Below are 7,613 nucleotides of genomic sequence, written 5' to 3'. Positions count from 1 at the left end.
AAAGAGCAGGGGGAGGCACAGCAGGAGAGGGAGAGAATCCCAAGCAGACTCTGCACTGAGCATGTTGCCCAACATAGGGCTTGATTCTACAACCCTGAGATCATGACCTGAGCTGAAACCAAGAGTCAAATGCTTAACCAACTGAGCCCCCCAGATACGCTGGGACATTCCTTTTCTTAAAAGAGCTCTGATTTTCTTCTTCCTTTTGAGAAATACTTGTAAGGTCACCCGATTGTGACCTTACAGACCTCAGTATCTAAGGAAGCTTTTTCTGCACTGTAGTAACTTAGACTATAGTTCACGAATTGCCGTTTCCTTACACTTTTCTTTTTCTGTGTTGACACTGACACTTAGTTTTCTGAAACAAATCTTGGAACACATTGTGTGTTTCGTATGTAGACTTTTGCTTATCACACAAAGCTTCTTGGCTTAAGTTCTGCTTTTGTGGCCATGCTTCTGTGCCCACAGCTGAGAGGTTTGGTTTTCACGATGATGTCAAATATTGTACGGAGAGCAGCTGGTGTAATAATTCAGGTGTAACTAGGTCAACTTCTTTTAGCTTTTCATTTTCCCATAAATTGTATTCATGTTTCCTTTCTGTTTCTTGGAGCCAGTGTTTCAAACTGTACAAGTAATGAATAAATTTAGCAGTCTCTGTGCTTTTGAAAGGAAGGTATTACAATGAAAGAAATGTTATAAAAAATATTCCTTGAAGGGAAATCCTTAGAGCACAAGTTAATTTTGCTGAACATATATTTGGTATTATAATAACATTACACAACTTACGTTACTTCATTGGAATTTCTATTTTTCTTCTGAACCACTTAGGAAAGTGTGTGTGTGTGTGTGTGTGTGTGTGTGTGTGTGTGTGTGTTTGCTTCAAAAAGGCTTATTTCATTACATTATATTGGTTTAAGGAGAATTTATTACTTTTATATTTAGAGATAGATGGCCATGGGATAGATTTTTCAAATTACTATCTAAAGTCATACAAATATGGACAGACTATGACAGTTATTTTTAGTAAGGGCAGATGAAGATGCAAAGTCATAATGGTGAATTCAATATAGTCAAATGTGTTTATACTTGACTGTGATATACTCTTTCATAAGTTGTGTCATTTCTAAAATGAAATTCGACTAAGATGAAATGCATTTCTTTTATATTTTGGAAAGATAAAAATTTATGTAAGTAAGAATTGGAGGCCCATGGTGTTCCTCCCCCTCCCACTAGAGAGAAGTGATGTGTGAAATGGCAGCATCTTTATCAGAAGTAAAACTAGCTACTGAAATCCTGCACAACTCCAGGAGAGAACTGAGAGGCTTTTTTTTTTTTTTTTTTTAAATCCCAGACTGATCAATAGATTATGTTCATGCAGATGGTATTTGCTTAATTCTTTCTATGGGCTGGGCATTGTCCTAGGACTTGGGAGGCAAATATGAACAAAATGAAAATTCTTTCTCTCCCAGAGAATATACTTCAAAAATAAAACATTACATATAATTTCAGATGGTATATTTCTTGTGCAGTTTGGTTTACACTGTAAAACAATTAACATTTTTATCATGCATTTTCTGACAGTATGCATAGTTTATGAAACTCCCATGACTCTACAACTAAACTACTGTAAACATTGTTTTATCTTTCTAATCATATCAGTATATCAAAATACTTCTTTTCTCTTAGTATGTACATTTTATTACTGATTTTAATGGTCATAAGATTACACAGAGATAAACAATCTCCTTTATTGAACATTCAGATTGCTCTTGATTTCCTGCTATTAGAAAGATATTTTTAAAATGTCTTTGGGACATGGATTATATTTTAGAATAAATTCTTATTAATAATGTTACTCAGTAAAATCACTGGGATATTTTTAAAAGTTATGGTAATATTTTCAAATTGATTATACACTTTGCAAGAGCAGTCTATTTTAAAGTCTACTTTAAAGCTGTTCAGTTAGATTCTTAGATCTGTGACAATTGTTTTCACTTTCACTCTGATATTTGTTATTGTACTTACTGCGCAAAACCCAACATTTTCTCAAACATTATTCATTTATCTTGTTCCTTTAGCTAAGAGGATTATGGTGAAAGATAAATCAAGCTGCAGAATACAGATTGTTTCTTAGAATGACAAATCCCCTGCATGTATTCAAATTTGGCTTCTCTGTTCTTTGCTTATTGCATTTCCAGGGCCAGGTTTTATAGGGAAAGATTTCAACTATGTTCATCAAAAGCAGCAATGTGCTGCATAGCATCACTCCTGAGGTCAGTGTATGTACCGTGTACTATACCAGTTTCGATGCTCTGAAAACTGTTTTTAGCATAGGGAATCATCAGAGGGGAAAGAAAGTAACCATGAGCTACTTCAGCTCAATTCAATATACCACTTGCCAGGTATTTTGACTTCTTATGAGATAGAGACATTGTAACCATGTGGGAGAACACTTGCCCACATTGGGGCATTGCATTCAACCATGGAATATCTTCATAGTTAGTAGAAAATGCCCACCTCAGGAGTATGTCTCTTATGGTGCCCTGTGGTGCTCTTTCTAGAATTATGGATTTATGGTTTTTTTCCTCCATAAAAGCTATACTGTAGCATTCAATTCTGAAAAGCAAAAACAACAAAGCGAAAAAGCAAAGGGAACAAAAGAGAGAAAGAAAGGCCAGCTGAGAAGCAGACTCTTAATTATAGAGAAAAAAACTGACGGTTATCAGAGAGGAGTTGGGTGGGTGATGGGGGAACACCTGATGGGGATTAAGGGTTGCACCTGTTGTGTACTGGGTGTCTTATGAAAGTGTGGAATCACTATACTGTACACCTGGTACTAATATTACACTGTATGTTACTAACTGGAATTTAAATAAAAACTTAAATATTTCATATTTTCTCAGTGCATATCCATTGAAAATTGACTAATTCTGTCAATAGGTCTTTAATATTGGTTAAACAGAGTCAATATATGTGAGGTTTTTGCTATAGTCACTTTGAATCACCATAAAAGACTCTGGATATGGATCCACAAGAATATGATGAATGTTCATTGCAGGATAAATTTAAGAACGAAACTCAAAACTTGATTTAAGAGATAGAAATGAAATGTAACTTCAGGAACATAAATCAGAGGTTATTGGTTTCTTGAAATGTATGTTTTAAGTGAATCTGGATGTCCTACCGCTTATTCAATAGAACTGAAAGTATAAAGAGATAGATTCTGAGATACGGTTGTCGTCTTAGCAGATACTGGGATGTCCAAGTCTCCCTTGTTGCAGTGATATTTGGTCATAGTGAAATATTATATCTATTTTCTATCACCTGTTTATCATCTATATATCATCTATCTGCCTATCATCTATACATAAATCAATTTATCTGTCATCTATCTATATATCATTTATTTTCTATATTTCTATCATCTATCTACCTATTTTAAGCAGAAGGGAAGCCTCATCGTATCAGAATTCTGTTCAGGAAACTCCTGGCAAGAGACATGCTTCCAAATACAGAGTGAGTGTATATGTTAGCTTGGTATCTCCGTGTGATTTTTGTCATACAATCTAACGAGCTGGCATGTAAAAAGGAGTACACGCAGATGGTCTTTCTTTCCTTCTATTTGCAATTTCTCCTTAGGAGAATGTTCTTTACCTTTTGACAGTGAGGAATTCCAAATGCTTTGCTCCTTTTCTAAATACCACTTGAAAAAATTCCATTTGCCTATCAGGCAGATGACTCTGATTTATCAGCTCTGGCCTCAAATTACATTATATCACTTTTTAAGGATACACATAATCGTATGGCTATAAGTACACTGACTAAAAAATCATCCTTTTACTAAGAAGAAACTCATTTTTTTCCAAAATGATTTTCAGCACTATCTTCTGTCCAAAAGATCTGTATCTGAATGCATTAAGACCATTGTTAAATAATGAGATTCATCTCTCTCTCTCTCTCTCTCTCTGTGTGTGTGTGTGTGTGTTTTAACAATGCCCAGAAATTGCAGGAATACCTAAGATTAATTCTATCTTTTAATTAGATAAGCTACAACTGTTAAAAAATACACCATTGAAAGTCACTTTTTTTTTGTTAAAAACATACAATTTTTTTCCCATTATATGTGCACTTGATTATCATTGCATGTTTTGGAGCAGAAAGAGCTGAAGGAGCTGACTAAAAGGTACTTGTACAAGTACCTTTAGTTTAATGGAAAAAGTTCAGATATACTGAAAGAATAATAGCAAAAAGAACACATTATCTTTAAATCATCTGTATCAGTAAGAAAAATCTTTTTTCTTTTTTTAAGGAAAGGCATTTTTATCAAGCTTAATGTCACTAATTCACACTAGCCCCTGCTTCTCCTGGACCCTGAGCATCTGTGGATGCTGGCATTGATAAAGTGTGATTTCAGGCAAGTTCCATAAATTCTCTGAGAATTGGTTTACTTATCCCCTAAATAGGGGTAATGATATGCATTAAAACCAGAGTGAGATTTCACTGACTATATGTGAAAAAAATCTTAACTTTATTAGATTTTAAATATACTGGTTCTCTTATTCTGTCATTTAAACTGCAGAGCTACCAGCTAGACCCTTGTTCCTTAGCATATATATGACCTTCATTAACAATAAACTTCCTGGTAAAAGACATCTCCACAAATCCCATGGCCAACATTATACTTAGTACTGAAAGGCTGAATTATTTCACCTGGGGCCCAGAAGAAGACAAGAGGGCGACTGTCACCATTTCTATTCAACATTGTATTAGGAGTTGTAGGTAGGACAATTAGACAATAAAACGGTAAAAAGAAAGTAGCCAGATTGGAAAAGAAGAAGAAAAACGACCTCCTTTTGCAGACGACATGACCTTATATGTAGAAAATTCTAAGGAATCCACTAAAAATCTTTAGAACTAAGAAAAGAGTTCAACAAGTTTGCAAGATTCAAGATCAACATGCAAAGCCCCTCTATTTCTATATAGTTGCAATGAAGTTTCGTTCCAAAAATGGAATTAGGGACACAATTGCATTTATATAATCAAAAAGAATAGAACACATATAGAAATAAAACAGAAGAAGTACAAAGCTTATACTTTGAAAACTACAGAGCATAGGTGAAATAAAATGAAGAGCCAAATAAAAGGAAAAACATCCTATGTTCATGGATTGAAAGAGTTAATATTGCTATGATGACAATATTCCCAAACTGACTTATAGATCCAATGCAAACTTTATCTAGATTGTAGCAAGCTACTTTGCAGAAAATGATAAACTGATCCTAAATTCAAATGGAAATTCAAAGGAGCTAGAATTGTCACAGCAATCTCGAAACGCAAAGAACAGTTAGAGTCTCACACTTTCAGACTTTAAAACTTATTACAAAGCTATAATAATCAAGACAATGTGATGTTGACATAAAGATAGGCATATAAACCAATGAGATAGAATTGAGAGTCTAGAATAAACTCTCACATTTGTAGCCAATTAATTTTTCACAGTGATGCCAAGATAATTCATTGGGAGAAAGAATAGTCTTTTCAATAATTAGCCCTGGGTCAACTGGATATTTACATGCAAAAGAATTAAGTTAGACCCCTAATACTATTTACAATAACTAGACAAAAATGGATCAAAGACCTAAAAATAAGAGCTAACAGTATAAAACTTGTAAAGCACAGGCATAAATTTTTGTGATTTTAAATTAAGATGATTCCTTAGATATGACATCAAAAGAACAAACAAAAAATTAAACAAATAAACTGGGTTTCATCAAAATTAAAAACTTTTGTGCTTCAAAGGATACTAGCAAGAAAGTAAAAAAGGTAAGTCATAGAATGGTAGAAAATATTTGCAAGTTCTATATTTGATAGAAAACTTGTATCTACAGCATATAAAGAACTCTTACAAAGCAACAATAAAAAGGCAAGTAACTCAATTAAAAATGAGTGCTGTGAAGTGTGTAAACCTGGTGATTCACAGACCTGGGGATAAAAATATATGTTTATAAAAAATAAAAAATTATATATATATAAAAAAAATGTAATGTGGGGCAGTGGTGCTGGGAGCCTCGCGGGCGCGGCGCCGTTACTCACTGTCGGGCGGCTGCAGCGGCACAGCTCTGAGCGCACCTCGCGCCTTAGCAGCAGCAGCTACAGCAGCGGAGGCCCCCCCCGCCGTCACAGCCCCTGCGCTGGTGCAGCCACCCTGTTCCCTCTGCTCTTCTTCCCTTCGCTCGCACCATGGCTGATCAGCTCACCGAAGAACAGATCGCTGAGTTCAAGGAAGCGTTCTCCCTATTTGACAAAGATGACGACGGCACCATCACAACAAAGGAACTTGGAACTGTCATGAGGTCACTGGGTTAGAACCCAACAGAAGCCGAATTGCAGGATATGATCAACGAGGTGGATGCTGACGGTAATGGCACCATTGACTTCCCGGAATTCTTGACTCTGATGGCTAGAAAAATGAAAGATACAGACAGCGAAGAAGAAATTCGCGAGGCATTCCTAGTCTTTGACAAGGATGGCAGCGGTTCCATCAGTGCGGCAGAGCTTCGTCATGTCATGACCAACTTAGGGGAGAAACTAACAGACGAAGAAGTAGATGAAATGATCAGAGAAGCAGATATTGAGGGAGACGGGCAAGTCAACTATGAAGAATTCGTACAGATGATGACTGCAAAATGAAGGCCTACTTTCAACTCCTTTCCCCCCCTTCTAGAAGAATCAAATTGAATCTTTTACTTACTTCTTGCAAAAAAAAAAAAATGTTTATTTGCTCATTCTGTTTCTATATAGCAAAACTGAATGTCAAAAGTACCTTCTGTCCACACACACAAAATCTGCATGTATTGGTTGGTGGTCCTGTCCCGTAAAGATCAAGCTACACATCAGTTTTACGACATAAATACTTGTCCTACCTTAATGATAAGGAAGCACCTAGTGGACTCCTCGCAGTTCCATTTGCTCATGATTAATACACTGGGCTGGCCAGTTTTTCATGCATGCCGCTTGACAATTGAGCACAGTCAGGCATTTGTATTAAAAACGAAAAATGAAAAAAATTTAAAACTTCTTCAAATGGGTTCTAGTTCAATTTGTTAGTATAAAATTGTCATAGCTGGTTTACTGAAAACAAACATTTTAAATTGGTTTACCTCAGGATGCTGTGCAGAGAAATGGGTGAAGGATAAGCTGTCTAGACGTAGCCCCACTTAGCAGGACGGCCCTCTCGTACTTCTGGGTGCCCCCATCCTTGGTGACCATGACGCTCATCTGGGTGGCATGCCTCACATGTTGGTTTAGCATTGTCCACATTGTCCTGGAGTGACATGGGTGTCAGGCTGTCACCATTCACACAAATTTAAAACAACAACAACAACAACAACAACAACAAAACCTTTACCAAGGGAGCATCTTTGGACTCTCTGTTTTTAAAACCTCCTGAACCATGACTTGGAGCCAGCAGAGTAGGCTGGGGCTGTGGACTTCAGCACAGGCATCAACATTGCTGATCAAGGAATTACAATTTACGTCCATTCCAAGTTGTAAATGCTAGTCTTTATTTTTTTTCCCCAATAAAAAAAGACCATTAACTTAAAAAAAAAAAA

At 36.1% G+C, this 7,613-nt stretch overlaps 1 pseudogene; it reads left to right on the top strand.

Annotated features, from left to right (window-relative positions):
* The first annotated feature begins 6,053 nt into the window (after positions 1 to 6,053).
* LOC132010282 (calmodulin-1-like) lies at positions 6,054 to 7,388 on the top strand (annotated as a pseudogene).
* The last annotated feature ends 225 nt before the right edge of the window (positions 7,389 to 7,613 follow it).

The sequence above is a fragment of the Mustela nigripes genome, chromosome 2 (assembly GCF_022355385.1).
Source record: "Mustela nigripes isolate SB6536 chromosome 2, MUSNIG.SB6536, whole genome shotgun sequence".
NCBI classification, from domain to species: Eukaryota; Metazoa; Chordata; class Mammalia; order Carnivora; family Mustelidae; genus Mustela; species Mustela nigripes.
Note: the sequence above shows the minus strand (reverse complement) of the source record. Positions and strands in the feature narration are given on the sequence as shown.